We start from the raw sequence: 19,690 nt of genomic DNA, 5'->3' as shown, positions 1-19,690 counted from the left end.
GCTTTCTAAGCTCACAGTCATTTTTACATCTGAGGGTTCTCCCTTCCTACACTTCCTCCCTTCTTCATTATGTCACTTTTAGCAAGTAGGACTCATTTATGGAAAGTGAGAAGATTTCAACAAATGGCAAACATGATGTCATGGTGATTCTAGGCTTTTAATTTACATTTCTTTGATCTGTTCTTTTCCCGGGTGTTTGAGGCTCTCTCTCTGATGCATTCACACATCCCGTGGATTCCCCAGCTGTCCTGTATATCCACAGGCCTTCTGGTAGATCCACCTGTGGTGGGCGTGGTCTGCAATGCCGTGCGGACGCACCTGCACGGCATCCGCGAGCGGGCGTGCCTGTTAAAACACGGGGACTCATGGGTTGGTGGGTTGTTGTGGTGTGATGTGCTGCTGGCAGCTTGGGAGCTGCAGCCAGTGTAAATAAATGGCTCAAAACATGGATCTGTGGTCCCGCCGTGCCTTATTTACGCCACACGACCCTTTCCTCTTTTCGCAACCATTCAGCCACAGTATTTTGTAGTTTGAATGAAATCCCAATGTCCTCGCTCTAGATCTTGGTGGATCGGTGACTATCACTCAGTGTCTCACTCTCTTCCTGAATCTATATCTGTATCCAAACTTTTGTAATGAGTTGGCTTAAGGTGCATCACCCATTTTCCACATTTGAATCAACTTGTGCAACTTCCTTTGAGCTGACCTCCAGTGATGTGACGTTGAACAGTGATGTGTTCCACAGTGCCAGTGAGTTCTTGATGAATTTTGTTAGGACACCATTAGCCCTGTACAGAGCCAAGAACTCCAGTATCCATGGCGCATGTATGGGGCATGGACTCGTAGGCTTGTAGTGAATGTAGGAGGTGATCAGGTCGACCTGCCCTGGTAATCTCTTCCATCAACCAGGAGCTGGGGTTTTGACCATCTCGTGTTACTTCCAGTCCTTTGTGCTGCCATCCTTCCATGGGGTAGTTTCTTCAGCAATAATAATTATTACAATAAGCCAACATTAAGTGTACATAGTTTTATAAATAGGTTAGAATCCTTTACTATTGTAATGCCAAAATATATTTGTCATACTTCTCATATTTAGATTCTGTTCAAATATGAAGGTAGTTTTTGAAAAAAGGTCAAATCATCTTTAAGTGAAAGGTAAAGGTATTTTTTAAAACTGGAACTTTTCGTCTTTTTTAATCTGACAAATTAAGGGTTAGGGTAGTTTGAGCCAAAGATTTCCCACAAGGAAGGAAGCAGCATGAGTGTGTGTTAAGAGCACACGAGGTGTTAGTTTCCACTAGGCTTGGTTCAGGAGTTTATTTTAAATATAACTTCATGTGTTGAGAATAAACAGTTCACATACATAAACACATACTTGTGTTAGGAATCTATGGGTAATGTTATTTATAGGCTTTCACTGTGACTTTGGTTAAGTAGGGCCACCAGTTTACCCAGCAACACCCTCTGCCCTCAGGTGATGGTCACCATATGTGAGAAGCACTGAAATGTATTTCTAGTACAAGAGTGATGAAGCAATGAGCCTGAAAACCAGAGGAAGCAACAGTACAGATATTTCTACACACACATTCTAAAATCTTGTGGTAGAAGATAAAAATACTCAAAATATTTAACTTCTTCACCTAAGTAAAAGTAAAAAAGTATCATCTGTAAGTAAAAGTATAATTCAGTCATTCTAATGAGCATTTTCAAATGTAGGTACATGTTTATGTAGCCAGTGTTGGGGAGTAACGGAATACATGTACCGCCGTTACGTATTCAGAATACAAAATATGAGTAACTGTATTCCGTTACAGTTACCGTTTAAAAAGGTGGTATTTAGAATACAGTTACTTTGTTGAAATAAATGGATTACACGGCGGTACTTTCCTGTTTCATATTGTCGCGGGTCAGGACTGTTTGGGTTTGTTTGACAGCTACGTTCTGTTGTTCCAGGCGGCAGCGTTACGGTTGCCATGGTTACAGGGTGACGCGCGCTCTCTCTCTGCGTGTTTCCTGGGTGAGAGCGCTTTTTGTTGTTGTTGTTGTGCTAAGCTAAAAGGCAGAATGCTACAGGCATGGCCCTAAAGCATGTAGCCTGATGGGCAGTGTAGTCCGTGCCGCAGGGAGAATGGACTACCATACACGTTATGTGTCTGTGAGCGAGGGAGGGAGAGAAAGGAAAAGTCCGAGCTGTCACGGAGCAAAAACGGGAGCTGGAAGCATGTAAATATAATAATAACCACAGCAGCCAAGAAGAGTGCCTGACGAGCCCATTTGTAAGTAAGCTATTAAGACTCAACTGTACACTGTGTTCGTGTTTTCCTCCGGAAAAAATAAGTTCCGTTGGAGCAGCCTTTCAACGCCTCTCTCTCTCCCATAAGCAAAGTTGACCCAGACAACAAAGTAAAGCTAGTTTTCGGCTACCAGCCCGACACGGAACCCACCGTATTAGCCAGAGGTCCCTTTACTACGTTTGAACATGGACCTTCAGTAACAGTAATAAATCACAGCAATAGTACATTCATGTAGTTGTAAACAGCATGATAATATATTAAGTAATCCAAAGTATTCAGAATATGTTACTCTCATTGAGTAACGTAACGGAATACGTTACAGAATACATTTTGGGGCATGTATTCAGTATTCTGTAATGGAATACATTTTAAAAGTAACCTTCCCAACACTGTATGTAGCACAAAAGGACCTGACCGTCACAGTGTTGCAATATAACGATCGGGTTTTTTTACACTGGTTTTTGATACTCTGTGTTTGCGCACCTGTGCAGGTAGCTTCTATTTCTTCACACAACACACAGCTCTCCTATCAGGTCTCAGCATCCTACTCCAGTGCTCCTGCCCCCTCCTAAAAACAAATGCAATAACAAAAAAAAGTAATAAAAAAACATGATGTGCTCGATGTATACAACCTAAACATCAGGTGACCCTACCTTTACCTGGAGAAGCTAGCTCCTGATATCAGATGGTTGATTTTCTAATGACTTTCTGTTCTGTCAGCGGTACTTGGCTTGTATTGGTGTTCATTAATGAGAACATGTTGAATGTGCTATTACATTTTTAGTATCACCTGAATGAGGCAGCTGTGTGGAAGGAACACCTCTGCTTCGACCCACACACAGATAAACTGTTGAAGATAGATCAGCAAACTTTGGATAAAAGAAAACAACAAAAACAAACAAAGCTGAATATAAATATTCCCAAAGATTCTAATGAATAAACACTGCTCTACATTTCAGCGGTTCAGCTCTGGACACTGGTTGCAGAGGGCTGTAGCCTCTGTTTGAACCATGTGGTCAGCTGGGTTTCAGTGTGGATGCACTCAGCGTCCAGAACATGTGAGCTTAAACTGCAGAAGTGTAATGGTATGTGGATGATGGATAACAGATATGAAGACCAAAGCTTTCTCCTGTTCTTCTTTTGCTCACCAGCTGAATGTGAACAAAGCTGTCCCAACATAACCGGTCGATGACTAAAGGCCTCAAACCTTCAAGCTTCCAGGTTTTCACCTGTTGTCTACTGCAGGTCATGGATGTTCTTGTTCAGAGCGTATTTCTAAAGATCTATCATTTACAGAAGTTTTAAATAAAAATAAAAAAATTCTGAATCGCTTCCATCACAAAGTTAGATTTGGATTTGTTGTGCGATTGGAAATGCTCTTCTTTTAAAGCATCCTAAAGCTTAAACCGGATCACCTTTGTCCGACCTGCCTCTCTGCAGATGTCCTTATTCCACTGTTTCGTTGAGCCAGTGAAAATTCGCTATGATTTAAAAACCACACTGAAACATTTTCCAATGTCTTCCCCAGTTACAGTGAAAAACTGAGGACAGCCTATATTCAGTTCCATCTGGAAAAGAGGATACAATATTTTCCTCTGACTTTGGCTCGGTGTTTTTAGTCCATGTGGTGAGTTAAAAACTAAACTGGAATCAAAAGCATCTCATGGAGTGTAAAATATGTACAAACAAACCCCCCGAAAGTCTTCAGACTCACCAGTCATCCTTTCTTTATGTGCCTGTGAACCCTGGCTTTGCATGGAGTGTTTGAGGCTGGGTTTCCATATTTTCTGCCATTTTCCCCTCTGTGGATGTTGGCTCCTGTGAAAGTAGGTCGACCACAGTGGAAGCTTGGCTTTCCTCCTCACAGACGCTTCCTCACTTTGGGTTTTCTCTGCAGGAGGAAAAAGCTCTCACTGTGCTTGGCTAGGTTCTTTGACAAAAACAAATCTGAGCATCACTGGGTTTGTGAGCTGAACTGAAGAAGCCTTTCCTACAGCACTTCCCCAGCCGCTGTCTTCAGCTTGTTGTTTCTTCTTCTTTTCTTTTTTTAATCAAAATAACAAAAATCTTCTCTCTGCATGTTAGCATTGATAATCCAGCTAAAGGAAACAAAATACTTTTAAAATTCAGTGATGTTGTAAATATAAGTTCATAAGGCCCAACACGAATGGCGACTAGCAGCTTTGAGGAGGAGTCAAGTCAGCTTTAACCCTCAGCACGTGCTGAGCTCGTTGCCTCCATCATAATGCTTCAGGTTTAAAGGAGGAGTATGAACTCAGGATGTAAGTTACAGCTAAGAACAATAAAGTCTTAATAATTTTAGATCAACTTCATTACTGCCAAACAATGAATCTTTTTGCCCTTTCCCTCTTACAGTCAGTCAAAATGTAAATGTGTCGCCTGTTTTACATGTTGATGCTTTGACATGTAAAACACCTTTAGAGTAATGCTCTGCACAATTTAAAGACGTCAAATAACACTAAAAGCAATAAAAATGAATCATTAAAAATAAAAATACACAAAATCACTAATATATTGTAAAATAATTAAAGGGAAACTAAGAATGATGCAATTTTTGTCATAATTTTATAGCTTGTGAATAAACTGAGTTTGAATTGCCAACCCTTAAAAACAAAACCTTAACAGTTTCAGCCATCTGATATGAAGAAAAACCCACACAGTTAAACAAGCACTGCAAAAGTTCCTTGGAAACAAAAAGGAAAATAAGTTTAAACCATCCTGAAATCTGAGGCCTGGTCACATATTTTCCATCTTTCAGTATTACCACCTCATCCCTGCTCCTTCCTCTCTGTCTCTCCTGGCAAGGCGCCTGGACTCAAACATCCCCCCTCACAAATATACACTTAACCCTCTTCCTCTCACTCACCACCCCCAAACCACCAGCACCATCTAAACATATCCTGCCCTGGCTCACTGGATAACTTTCCATGAGGCTTTGATTGACACCAGAGACTTTTTTTTCCTCCTTCCCACAAAACCAATCCTATCCCGGACCATGACTGGGAAAGAAAAGGAGGAGGAAAACACTTCTCCATGAATCATGGCTTGGAACCAGATTTTCACAGCTAACAATGAAAGGAGGAAACTCTGCTACTATGCCTAGGCTGTTATTAGAGCACTGCAGGCTCTTTTTTTAGCATGAGAAAAAAAAATGAGGAGCTTCATCCAAAAAATACAGCCTTCCCACTCCTTTCTTAGCATACTTGGACAATTGACAGTATATATATATATATATGTATATATATATATATCACAGAAGTGAGTACACCCCTCACATTTTTGTAAATAATTTTATACATCTTTTCATGGGACAGCATTGAAGATATGACACTTTGATACAATGTAAAGTAGTCAGTCAGTGTGCAGCTTGTATAACAGTGTCAATTTGCTGTCACCTCAAAATAACTCAACACACAGCCATTAATGTCTAAACCGCTGGCAACAAAAGTGAGTACACCCCTAGGTGAAAATGTGCAGACTGTGCCCAGAGTGTCAGTATTTTGTGTGGCAGCCATTATTTTCCAACACTGCCTTAGGACATATGCCATTTCAAAGCTCTGTTGTAAATGTTGTAATATGAGTTTTATTGGCTGCATTTGACCAGTGTTGGGGATACATGTACCAGCGTTACGTATTTGAAATACAAAATATGAGTAACTGTATTCTGTTACAGTTACCATTTAAAGAAGTGGTAATTAGAATACAGTTACTTAGTTGAAATAAATGGATTACACGGCCATCTTTTCCTGTTTCCTCTTACTGTCACTGAAGGTTGCATTACAACCTGCTAGCTGCAAAATAATCATGTTTGGTTCTGAAAGCAGACAGAAAGAGACCATACGACTGATACAGAAATAGTTTTCTATACGAGATCGCTGCAAAAAGTGCAGCCTTACCTAATGTCCACCCTACTGTTACTCATTTTATATTAAGATTTAAAAATCTAGTTGGTATTGCTTTCAGAAGTGCACATGATTATTTTGCAGCTAGCAGGTTGTTAATGCTATCCATCAAGTCTAACAGTCTATGAGCTAACCTCAGCTAACGCCAGCCAACAATGTTAGCTCGGTGTTGAGTAACTTTCAGTAATAGTAATGAATCACACAGCAATAGTACATTCATGTAGGTGTAAAAAGCATGATAATATATGAAGTAATCCAAAGTATTCAGAATACGTTACTGTCATTGAGTAATTTAACAGAATACATTACAAACTACATTTGTGGTGGCTGTAGCTCAGGAGGTAGAGCTGGTCACCTACTGATCGGAAGGTTGGTGGTTCGATATCTGGCTCCTCCAGTCTGCATGTCAAGTATCCTTGGGCAAGATACTAACCCCAACTTGCTCTCCGATGCATCCATTGGAGTATGAATGTGTGTGAATGTATTTAGAAAGCACTGAGTACAGATAAAGTGCTTGTGAGAATGGGTGTGATTGGGTGAATGTGGCATGTTGTACAGAGCGCTTTGAGTACTCCGTGAGAGTAGAAAAGCGCTATATAAGAATCAGTCCATTTACATTTCGGGCCATGTAATCTGTAGTGGAATACATTTTATAAGTAACCTTCCCAACAGTTCATTTGAATAGCTTTGGTTCCCTGCAGGCTGTGTGGAGAACAAAAGTAGAATATGTTAGCTAAAATGCAAAAAAAACCAATCATCTCTGACTGAGTTACATTTTATTAGCATTTCAAAATTTTTCTGAGATGACCTGAGAGATGACCCTCTGAGTAATCCATCTACTGTTCACCAAAGTCGAATTATGAACGTATTAATGAGACTTTTTGACACTGTTATGCTAAGAAGTGATTCTCAATGAAGGAAAGCAGGAAGAAAACATGAGGTATGCTAACATACTGTAGAACTGGATTGAATAGCTGTGACAACAGGTCTAATGGGGTGATGAATGTAAACTGGAAATCTTTGGCTCACGTCATCATCTGTATACATGAGGAGGTCGGGAGCAAGGTTATTATCGTTAACGAAAACTAACGAAATAACGAAAACTAGAAGCGAAAAAACATTTTCGTTAACGGAAATAAAAATAAAAACAAAAAAAGGAAAACTAACTAAAACTGTAATGAGTGTTCACAAAACTAACTAAAATTAACTGAATTTATAGCAAAAATGTGTTTAGTTTTCGTTGATGTGTGCGTGTCATACAATAGTCAAGGGTGAAAATGAAGTTTAGTTTCCAGGTTTTTTTCTTGCTGTGTCTCATTATGCCAGCAGGTGGCAGTACGTTAGTCGAGTCGTCTGTGTTGCTGCTCCGTCCACGCGCAGAATCATGTCAGGAAAAGTCTGGAGAAAGCGCCAGAGTCCAATTTGGGATTACTTTGAATATGACTGTGTTTTGGATAAAGCAAGTGTCTTGTAGTGGAACGAGACAAATTATGAGGACATTTCTAAAAGGAAAAAATCCCACAAACCTTAAAGTGCACTTGAAAAGCTCACACAAGAAGGCTAACCTAGCTTACCTGGAGAAGGTAAGGGAGCACACTCAACCCTCATCCCCAGAAACAGAAGCTAACCCCAGGCAAGGCAGCGTGATGCATCCTGAGACAACAGGACTGGGATATCTACATAACTGTGTGAGTCAATTGTCTTAACACCCGGTGCTGCAAGAGTTAATAGTCTCATTGGGGCCAAGATATACATTTTATAGTTGCCTGGTATCAATGGTTGTTCATCTGCCTTTATTTATTTATTTAAAGAACCCATAGGTGGGAATGTGAGTTGTCTGTCTCTGCGTGTTAGCCCTGCGACAGACAGGCGACCTGTCCAGGGTGCAGGGTATGGTAGCTGGAATAGCAACATACCCAAGGATAAGCAGAAGAGAATGACTGATATGATGAAACTGGGATTTTGTTACACTTAATTATTGCAAACACAACTAAAACTATAACTGAAACTAATCAAAACTAAACTGAAACTAAGGATTTTCAAAAAAATAAAAACTAAACTAAACTAGCAAACAATTGGTAAAAACTCATTAAAACTAATATAAAATTGAAAATCTGAAGTCAAAACGAAATAAAAATAAAAACTAATGAAAATTGCAAAACTATTAAAACCCTGGTCGGGAGAGAGGTACATCAGTGAGTCTACTGCCATCTGAAACACAAAACGCTGCATTTCTGCTGGTGGTATTTGGGATCTTGTCAAAGTTGAAGTGCTCTGTAGGTACCAGACATGCTACCATCATGTTTGTTTTTAGTTTATTATTGTGATTACTGTGACTGTTAGCCTTTATGTTGTTAGTTAAACCCTCACATAGCACTTGTTGTTCATTATTTATGTTGCACACATCCTTATGAGTCCATCATTTGATATGATGGACTCATCATGGCCGTGAGGTCACTTTTGTTTTTTGGTTTTTTTCTTCTTTCTTTTTTTTTTTCATCATTTATTTTTCATCATCAGCAACCTATTCCACTCATTGTTTCCAGTATTCTGTCTCCTCGTCCTTATTTGTCTTGTTCAAAGTCTGTGCTGTTTTATGAAATAAATAAATAAATAAATGATTGGCCTGTAGATCTATCCGTGCATCTGTGAAAACAAAAAGATCAGCGAGTTCAACTCAAACTAATTTTTTCATGACAGTGCCCTTTATTAGTTTCATATGCATTCATCAATGACACTGCATTCTAACAAGTGTCACCAAACACTGTACCCTTATTAACCCTGACTGTATGAGTCAACACAAATACCAGTGTTGGTCATGAGTGCTGAGCAGTAACCCTGACCCAAATGCACTCGTCCTGGGGTTGATTACTGGTGGTTTTCTTGGCTCTCAGCTCAGATGTGTGGGCTGCAGCTCTTACACAACACCAGACAAAAAAAGCAACCAAAGTTTAGAAACATAACACTTGGAGCTGAAAACTGGAGGATATACCAGCCCCCCCAACCCGACACACACACTCACGCACATGCTCAGACACACAAACACAGAGTTAATAGTTGTGGCTGTCAAATTGTCACACATGGATGGAGAGTGGGAGGAGAAAGAAGTCATACTGCCTGCAGCAGCAGCAGAAAGCTGGGACGAGCCTTTGGTCTGTGACGACGATGGAATTTCAGTGGAAATTTCAGGCAGCTGGTTACATAACAGCAGAAGAACCCGAGCATGCCTGGCATCACAAATTAAACCTCCTCTCCTCCTGACTTGTAATATTGGGCCATATGAATAGAACTTCTCCTTAACTTACATTTTCTCTTTTTTTCTCTTTTTTTAATGTTTTCTTTTTCAAACTTGGGTGTTACTGTTGATCTTTTGGGATAGAATATGAAACTGTGATGTGGCCACTGTGACAGCTCCCATTTGTCTATTCTACAGTCACACTGGAGAAAACCAGGATCGAAGACCACAGCTCAACCAAAACAACTGCAACTGTGTGCAATCAACTTGAGATCTATTCGCTTTTGAAATGGTTGCTTGAAAGACTGTAACAAGGGCTGTGAACACTCACAGAGTGACTCTGACTTGTAAAACAGATAAAATGGGATTGAGACAGTCAGTCTGCCAGGTGGTAATTACCAGTGTTGGGACTAACGCGTTATTAAGTAACGCGTTACAGTAACTACGTTATTATTGTGGTAACGAGCACGGTAACTAGTTATTATGCCAAAACCAGGAACGTTACTACTCGTTACTGGGATTTAGATAGGCTCGTTACTCGTTACTTCGTGTGGTGGATATCGCGGAGCTTCCACAGATTCAATAACATTAGCAAGTGGTGGAAGCCAGCAGGTGGATGAAGGAAAAGGGAGGCAAGAGGAGAGACCCGAAGCGGCCGCCGGTCCGCGTGTCAGGTGAACTGAACTTCAGGTAAGAAGTTATGACCTGCAGTCTATCGGAGTCAGATATAAACCAAGTTTAGGTGGAGTTTATTTTCGGTATGCTGACATTTTCGTACTACGTGCTAGCTAGCATGACGGAGTTTCTATACAGCTGGGTGGGTGCTATGTTACTGATGTTGAACTTTTTGTTCATACGGTTAATTATTAGAGTTGCCAACCGTCCCGTAAAAAACAGAATCGTCTCGTATTCAGAGAAAATATTACGCGTTTCGTACTGAGGTGAAAAGGAACACAGTTTGTCCCGGACTTCAGCTACAATGAAAAAGACACAAAGCTGAAGCTGCACAGCTGCCTCTTCTTCTCTCATTCTCTCTCTCCTGTTTCTACTTCAATCACGAAACTGATCAATGATCAGCTGATCGGCTTTTCTCTCTTGTTTATTTATCGCCCACTTTGCGCCAGAAAGAGGAAACCAGCGGATGTCGCGTTAAACAACAGCAGCACGTTTAAGCTTGATCAGCTGTTGTTAGAATTTATTTAATATTAATTTCTAGTATCAGCTGATGTTTGCTGGAGCCACAGCTGTAAAGCTGCTGGTCATGATATCGGTTTGGTTATCTGGTGAGAGGAAACATGCAGATGAAACCAGGAGATGTCCTTACTGAATCATCAGAGCTGAACAGGTGATGGAGAAACAGGTTTACCTTTTAGGTGACATGAATGAGTTGAAGGGAAGTTATGAGCTGTTTCTGAGAGACAAATAACACCAGGATCCTTTTCTATGTAGCTGACAGCTGGTAACTGTGCAGGGGCGGATCTAGCAAAGTGTTGCCAGGGGCCAGGTAGGGCATTAACAGGGAAAGGGGGCACAAGGAAATACTTTTCTTTATTATTCTCATTTAAAATGTCTCGCTTTTAAAAAAAATAATTATCTGAGTCTTACAACAAACAATTGATAGATTGATACATATATACCATCAGAACAGTGTACATCACTGTCACAACAGTGTTTATTTTCATTCAAAGGCTTTATGATTTTTCCTATAATGGCGGGCGGTCTCTAGTCAAAATGCCGGGACGATTGTTTTGTCCCAGTCCAGCTCTGTATGCAGCTCATCTGCAGTCTGGTGTTACCTACATCTTCCTATTCAGAAGGCAGAATTTCCAAGTTCTGAGTACAATCAAAAGCACCACGACTGCAGTTTTGTGTTGGATGTAAAAGCAGGCTAGAATCATGGCGGCGGTCAGCGACGGTCCAGGCGTGGGATTTCTCTCGTGGAAATGTGCACATTATTTTTCCTTTCTGTTGGTAGGTGGCACAGTGCACTTGTGGCAAGTAAGCAAGCTAGAAGACTGGCAGTCTGGCTGGGTATCCAGTTACGGAAGCAACACATTAACAAGAGAATTCTGAGTAAAACCAAAGTTACTTTCCCTAGTAACTAGTTACTTTGAAAGTAACGAGTAACTTGAAGTAACTGAGTTACTTTTTTAGAGAAGTAACTAGTAATGTAACTAAGTTTATCTGTATTGCCATCAGTTGTACAGCACTTTGCTTGAAGGTGCTTTATAAATAAAGTTATTATTATTATTATTACTAATTTAAAGTAACTTACCCAACACTGGTAATTACAGGCACATGAAATGATTTCGATGTCTAGCCACAACCTCACAGATTTGGAATAGATTACTAGGTCGCTATAGTGACATAGCTGCTGCCAATTGAAATTGTAAATGACACTCAGATTGTTTTTTATAGGAATATAACCAGAACACAGTGAGTTGGCAACCAGCTGAGTCGTGTCCCCAAGGACATGCATCAGAGACAAAGTCTGGTTCATTGGTGCAGAATGCCTCAGACTGACTGCTGTGTGTTTGCAATATGTCTGCTGTTATACATTTCAGGGCTCTAGACTAACTTTTTGACATGGGCGCACCGGTGCGCCTAACTTTAAAAATTTAGGCATACCGGCACAAAAGTTAGGCGCACTCAAATTTTTCAACCGCATCGCTTAACACCGCAGTTTTACATGTGCACCTTCTTTGGGGGGGGAAGTCCATACAGACAATATTCATTTCTAAATTATTAACTAACAAACTTGTGCTTAAATTGCTTTGTCAATATTGTAGAAAATGTTAAACTTAATCATCATCTTGGCTCCTCTGACGACCTGTTTGCTGCTGCCTGCTGCTGAAAGGCAGTGGGGAGAGGGGACACTTGGGCAGTGCATTTATTGCAGCATATAATGTGTTTTCTGGATACACTGCTGTTTTTTCAGCATTCAAAGATTGATGGCACCGTGTCAGAGCTGGCTATGAATTTCAGACGGATCAGTCCTTAACTTAACACAAAAGTTATCAATAGTTCTTTTCATCTTTTCTTATTACCCACAGCTACATCCCCTTCTGTCAGGCCTAGGCTGCTCACTAGGGCTGGGTATCATCACTGATTTCTATAATCCATTCGATTCCGGTTCTCAAAGTCCTGATTCGATTCAGTTTAGCCTCAGACAGTCAGAAATATTATAATTCTGATCATTTATCAGCACTGACACATGTGAGACTTCATCAGAATTGTGAACATCACAGCAGATGCCTTTGTGTCAAAGTAACTGAGAATAAAACACAGAAAAACATGAAGGAGATTTTCCTGGTCTGGCTTTTTATAGCAGATAACCTTAAAAATATTCTGCAATATTCTGCAATTTTGCATAATTTTAAGAAGTTTAAATTTCTTCAGTATTGAACAGCAGAAATTAGGCTTTCTTGTCCGAGGTCATTTAAGTGAAAAAAAGAAAAAGAAAAGAAAAAGACAGCGGCCGACAGCGCTGTAAACAACGGTAGACTGGTGGGTAATAAGCGAATGAATAATGCAGAAAACAGAGATTTGAGACGGGAAACTGTTCTTGAAGTACAGAGAGAGAGAGAGCGAGAGAGAGAGAGAGGGAGAGAGAGAGAGAGGGAGCTGTGTAGGAAGTGGGATTTTTATCGTGGTGGAAGCAAAACAGCAAAAGTCAGAGTGAATTCATGACGACATTGATCAAATGTGAAGCGTAGTTTGCTGCTTCTTTTGCTGCTGGCTCGGCGAATTTTGGTTGGAGAGACAAAACCTGCAGCTCAGAATCAGCGCAAAAAGACGGAAACACAGCGCGGACCCGACGCATCAGAATCGCTGAGCTCCGACAGCGTGTCCGTGTTCGGGCCATCCGGTGAGAAAGCCGAGAAAGACAAAGCTGATTCTGATGCGTCGGGTCCGCTCTGTGTTTACGTCTTTGTGTGGAATCCGTTAATGAATTGATATCGCTTTATTCAAGCTACTCACCTCTCTCTTCCACCTGCACTTTCAACTGGACCACGGCCAATCAGAGAGTCCCGCCCTGACTATCTCTGATTGGTTTAGTCCACGATAGGGGCATAATGTGTGTCTGTTGTTGACCACACGGAGAGTTGCAGAGATTTTTTTTTTATTTTTGTTACCCGAAAATATTTGGTCGCACCGGTGCGATTTTTCCACTGATTTTTCCTCGTTGCAAGAAGGTTTACAGTTTTTCTATATATTTGTACATAATTGATTTGCTGTTGTGAAGGATACTTTAGTCTTCTAAATTTAACAGGACCATTGTTTATAAAATGAAAATCCTTTAGTAATAATTGGGACTTGAAACTACTAACTGAAGTCTCAGGAAAGTGTTAATTAGGGTGCCAACAATCAAGAGGCAGCACCTGAACACTGGTACAGATATCTGGATGACACCTGGTCAAAATCCAAACACAACAGGTAAAAGCCTTCAGGGTTCACATCAGCTCAGATGATCGAAACATCACCAGAGAAGATACAAGTGATAATAGTTTGCTATTTCTGGAATGTGCTGCACACTGAGGAAGGGTAAGATGGCGCTGGCAAAAGGTCAGCAGCCTTAACACAATTTCCTTCGGTGCCAGCCTTCGGGGTCAATAAAGTTTTATTGAATTGAATTGAATAAAACATGTGGTTATCTGGGCCTTCATCAAATCAGTGAAGGTGCACGGTCAGAGAAGGTCAGACACCAACTGCAACAGAAGGACAAACAGAACAACACTGTCATCTCTTATGCAGCAGGTTTATCAGAGAAACTCGGGAGAATTTTCTCCAAGCACGACATCCCAGTGCACTACAGACCCAGCCACACTCTCAGACTAAAGCTCAGGACAAAACTCCCAAACACAAACTGCGTGACATAGTGCAAGCTGTGGAGCGCCCGGACCTCTATGGAGAAACCAAACAGCTGCTCCACAAACACACGGCACCTCGACAGGACAGGACTCATCTGCATCGAATGGATGAAAGTCACTCCTTTCACTCCTCTGAGGATTCAAATGTTCACGTTTGGACCGAGAACACTAACGCTTTGAAAGAAGCCGTCTATGTCGAAACGATATCATTGAGCACAGGGATGGCTTATGACACAAACTATCAGCCACCCCCAGTACACCCTATCATGTGACAGGGTAAGGCAAGCTGTCATACATTTTTTGGCACATTGGCTCAAGTGATGAGGCACATGGTCAACAGTGGGTCAACAACTCCCAGTAGGGTTTAAATACCTGGGAATCTCTACCACTTTCTTTCAATCGCTTTCTTTCCAAGGTCCTTAAACTACCATGACCTGGATGACTTGGACCTACACGGACATATTCCCACAGATTTCTGTACAACCAAAATTGGTTTTTGCAACCAAAGGAGTTGCCCTGTCCCATCCATAATACAGCTTTAAGGCATTATGCATCAGATTCTATTCTATACAGTTTTCGTCTGTGTCCATCACTTCAGTTAGAATTGAATTCAGAACCAAGGAAATGAAATGTGGCATAAACACCTCCCACCCCAGCCCCCAACCCCACCCTGCACATCCAGCAGGGACATGGTCCCTTAATTTATGTTAGGAGAGCAGCGTGAGCAGCATATGGGCGGCGTGAAAGACAAAAAGCTGAGCAGGAACAGCCACAGCTCGTTGATGTCTGTCTGAAACATCCCAGCTTCCAGAAATGAGACATGAAGTGAAACAAGCCATGGGGAAAATGCTCCCCTCACCTCAGCTCTGTCTCTCCTTATTTATGGTACCAGACTGTAGGAAATGATCAGAGCAGGAGACTGGCTGGTTGGCTTCAACCTCCAGCACGATTAGAAACACATGTATTCACTTCCTCCAGATAAAACACAACGCAGAGGGGAGAATAGAAACATGTGAGAGTTTGTTTACACACAGCAGCAACACATTGTCATAGTATTAGAAACAACACGTCTAAGTTATTCTGTACATTGGCCCAGTTTTTGTGGCAAAGTGTCAGTGCAGGTTGGCTCTAAAGCCAATTTAATGGTTTAACTCATTTTTCTTTTTATACCATCATAATGTATTTCAATCAAACAGTCAAGATGTGGTTGAAGTGCAGACTTTCAGCTTCATATCAAGCAGTTTTACACACACATAGTCCCCCATTTACAGAGGCTCAAAGTGACTGTGCAAGTGACTAACAAATGTTTCATGACCAGGATGGGCCTCTTTCCAAAATAAGTAAATAAGAGATCTGGAAGTGACTCCATGTGTTAAACTTACAGTTAGAGAGAATAGAATAGAATTATTGGTGCTCAGGCTCCACAGCAGTGTCACTGGCATAGTACACGATGACATTAGTTGGGTGTGTTGTTGTACAGTTACAGAGCTACAGGCGTCCAGTAGGGAGCTGAGAATGTGGCCCTGCAGAGATCTGGTGCTGAGTGACAGTTGAGGGGAGAGGTGGAGGTCTGACAGGTTGGGGTTGGTTGGTAGAGAAGAGTCTGTTTCCTGCATGGTCTGGTCAGGAGTCTCCAAGCGTCTGTGAACAAAAGATTTCTTGGAATCTCTATCAGTGTGTGAATGGCTAGAGCAGAAGATCACTGCCCCCTCAGATCCAGTGCACCTCAAAGCAGCTGCTTTGGATCCTTCAGTTTCTCTGTTCTGGGTGGAGCACCATGTGTTGGGCTGTCGAGACATGAACACAGAGGTGACACAAAAAGGTAAAGATTGAATATAGTGTATATTTTTTCTGAATTTAAAAAAAAAAAATTGTAATAAAGGCTCTTTTGCTGTTGTTAATTTGTTTTTTCAGATCTGATTCTGCAAGATGCTGCAGATCCTGCAAAGCCAGAGCAACCTGTGACTCCTGGTAATGAGCATCAGAGGACTGTGAAGATGGAGGACTGCTGCTTACTGTAAGAGGCAGAAGAAGGATGCAGGGACCAGTCCAATGCTGCAGCTAAGTCACTACCTAGATACTGCTGATGGACAGAGCGCCCTCTTGTTCTTCCTTCAGTGTTTCATGTGGCAACCAGAGTTTTGGCAGTGCCTGCATGGAGATCTGCAGTGGAGCGAGTTTTCAGCTATGGCGGCATCATTTTACGGCCTCATCGTGCACAAATAACTGACAGACTTTTGGCCGGTTTGGTCTTTTGGAAATGCAATGCAGAATAGTCAGCTGAAATAACTTAAAGTGCACATTCCTGTTCATTGCTCAGTTCATATATTTATTTCCCTTTGTTACTCACACATGGACACATGCAAACACATGTTCACACTGAGACCAGATGACAGAGAGAGGACATAAATTTACTGCGATGGTTCTTTGTTTTGTACAGTCTCAGCACTTTTGTCTGAACAGGAAGTTCTGCTTTTGTATTTTCCATTGAATATTTATTCTGTGAAATTATAGTTTAAAGGAAGACTATTCTTGCAGCTAAGTTTAACTGAGCTGAACAATATAGAGGTGTAATTTCAGAATGACTTTGTGTATATTTTGTGAGTTGTCACACTTGTTTCATCATGTGTTGAGATAAATACAGATATAAAAAGAACACATGGTCTGTTACTTACATTTAACATATACATGTAACATTGTTTAAAAAAAGACTTGAAATTCAAAGTTTCAGACTTGACTCTGACTTGAGGATAAAGACTTGAGACTTGCAAAACAGTGACTTGGTCCCACCTCTTGGAGTCAAGAGAGAAGGGCAAGTATTCTCTGATGTGCTGAGCAACTATCTGCTCTTTACTCCATGACTACAGACGTGAGGGTGACAGGTGCTGGGGGTGCAGGGAGGGATGGTCTCAAACTGGGCAAAGAACTTCAGGACTGCTTAGTAGAAATAAGTAGAATGTTTCAGGTGTGTTTTGGACAATTTCCGTCTGTTTCCACAGTTTCACACGCCGCTCCTGGTGTCTGCTAGGATCCTACTGCTCCAGGTGCACAATTAGCTCCACCCACTGAATCAGCTTTGCTGGCCTCACTCACCTAATTGCTGCGATCCACTCCATCTGAGCCCCCTGAGCGTGTGTGTTTGTGAAAGGAACTAGGAAAGGAAAGCAAAGTGTGGCTGACTTCTCCATCGATTTTTGGATTCTGGTGGTGAAGAAGAAAGAGCTCTTCAGGGCGCATTCCTCCATCAATTAAATAACAATATCATAAGTGATTTAGCAACCAAAGAATTTCATGAGACCCTTGATCAGGCTTGTTCCCATGTGCATGTATTTAGATGACCACATGAGAGAACACCAAAGCTGCAGGACCCACCAGGTTCAGGAAAGTTTGCCTTGCAGGACTTCAGCTTCCCTTGGGACCATGACAGTGGAGCATTCTGCAGTTTATCCCCTGCAGAATGAAACTAGGACATAGAGGACTCTTTAGTGGTATGGAGGCACTGGCTTGAGGGGGCAGAACATCCTTTTGTTGTTTGAACTGATCAGAAAAACTTGGCTTACATTCAAACTGATAAGTGCTTCAGGTTCTCTACCCCAGATACTCCCACAGAAAAAGAACCCATCCTTCTTTCATGCTTTACTGTTGGGTCCCTCACCTGTGAGATCAAGTCATCCATACAGCCAGAGATGGGCAGTAACGCGTTACTGTAATCTGATTACTTTTTTCAAGTAACGAGTAATGTAAGGGATTACTATTGCAAAAACGGTAATTAGATTACCGTTACTTTCCCGTAGGAACGCTGCGTTACTGCGTTACTAAAACCGTGATTTTTTGCGAGAATGTCTCATGACAGTGACGTAAGCGAGTGCGACGTTCGTGACAACAGCTGTGTGCAGATCAACAATGGATAATATATGAGTGCGGAGAGAGTATGAGCGTGCAGCGTTTAAAGCGTGGAAGTACTGACCTTACTTTGAGTTTGATTCCATAAAAAGTGACAAAAACATTAGTGTCCGTTGAGCGTGGGAAGAAAACTTCTTTTTACAGTGAAAAAATCCCTAAACTTCCAACCAAGCAGCGAGTGCGCTACGACGTAATGTGAAACTCACAGAGAAACTCGCGGATTCTTCCACTGACCGCCGCGGCACACCTGCACCAGGGTAAACATCCGCCTACCCCAGTCCTGCTTTACAGGTGAAAATAGAGCAACAGGACCGCTAGTCTTTGATTTTGTTTATTTTCTGCTGTGTTTTACTTGCATCTATTTGAAAGAGTGAGTGTAAACACAAAAACATATTTTATTTTATGTGCTGGAATGTGCAGAAAATAGGTTTAAATGTTAAACAAATTTCTTCCAGTCAGAGAATGTTGCATATAATTAAATTTTTGCTTGATGCATAAAGTTAAAAGATTTAAAGTTTTAAGTTTTAAAAAGAGACGTTTCCATTTGATTACATTTTGTATGATGGATTATGCAGAAAAGTAGAATTGGGCTGAAAGATCTATCGCTTTATTCAGGTTGTAAATCGTGTTTTTAAAATTAACTAAGTAACTAAGTAATTAATTACTTTTGAAAATAAGTAATCAGTAAAGTAACGGGATTACTTTTTGGGGGAAGTAATCAGTAATTAGTTACTGATTACTTTTTTCAAGGAACTTGACCAACACTGCATACAGCACAGCAGAGCGAGCCTGATCCAGAGAGTGGCCCACATAACAACTTTATCATCCTATCATCAGTTAGGTTTAAGGTACTGTGCTAACTGTATGGGCTCAAAATGTGGTCATAAATATTTTGTACTTATAAATCAGGATTTGTATGTGTAAAAAGAATTTGTGTGTGCGTAAAAAAGATTTGTGTGTAGACTTAGCCAAAAAAACGCCTGCAAGTTACAAGTACGAATTTTGACCCTATTTTTCTTCCTTTCATCTGATTGGTCAATGTCATGTCAATCACAAATGTAACAATCCAATCAGAGAACAGATGGGTTTGGCTGTCGGAGGGGCGCTTTTTTGAACTGCAGGTCCTTGAAGGGTAATACAGTTTGAAGCTGGAGGATCTCTATATAAATATCCGATAGCAGCTAGGTCCGCTAACTTTCAGCAGCTGTTGAAAGGATAAAGTTGTGGTATATCAGTGGTTAGAAATACCATTATTACTTTAGGATTAGTTTAACACAAAGTCAGGGCTGACCCGGGACCATTGCTGTGAGTCACAGTGAGCAGCATAAAGGTCCTTTCACATCGGACGCAGCATGTGCTGCTAATGCTAACTGCTAACTAAAAGCCAAGGATCCAGAATTTGTTGCGCTGGCTGCTGAGCTCTGTGGGTTTTTGCAGCAGCGCTACCTGTACTAGATGCACCTG

At 41.2% G+C, this 19,690-nt stretch overlaps 1 long non-coding RNA gene across 1 annotated transcript; it reads right to left on the bottom strand.

Annotated features, from left to right (window-relative positions):
- Positions 1 to 2,783: 2,783 nt before the first annotated feature.
- Positions 2,784 to 16,253, bottom strand: LOC120440528. Its single transcript, XR_005613323.1, has 3 exons — positions 15,706 to 16,253; positions 4,009 to 4,185; positions 2,784 to 3,163 (listed from the first exon to the last, which is right to left on the bottom strand). It is a non-coding gene; the product is annotated as an uncharacterized LOC120440528 (long non-coding RNA).
- Between the last annotated feature and the right edge of the window lie 3,437 nt (positions 16,254 to 19,690).

This window comes from Oreochromis aureus, linkage group 6, assembly GCF_013358895.1.
Source record: "Oreochromis aureus strain Israel breed Guangdong linkage group 6, ZZ_aureus, whole genome shotgun sequence".
Lineage (NCBI taxonomy): Eukaryota > Metazoa > Chordata > Actinopteri > Cichliformes > Cichlidae > Oreochromis > Oreochromis aureus.
Note: the sequence above shows the minus strand (reverse complement) of the source record. Positions and strands in the feature narration are given on the sequence as shown.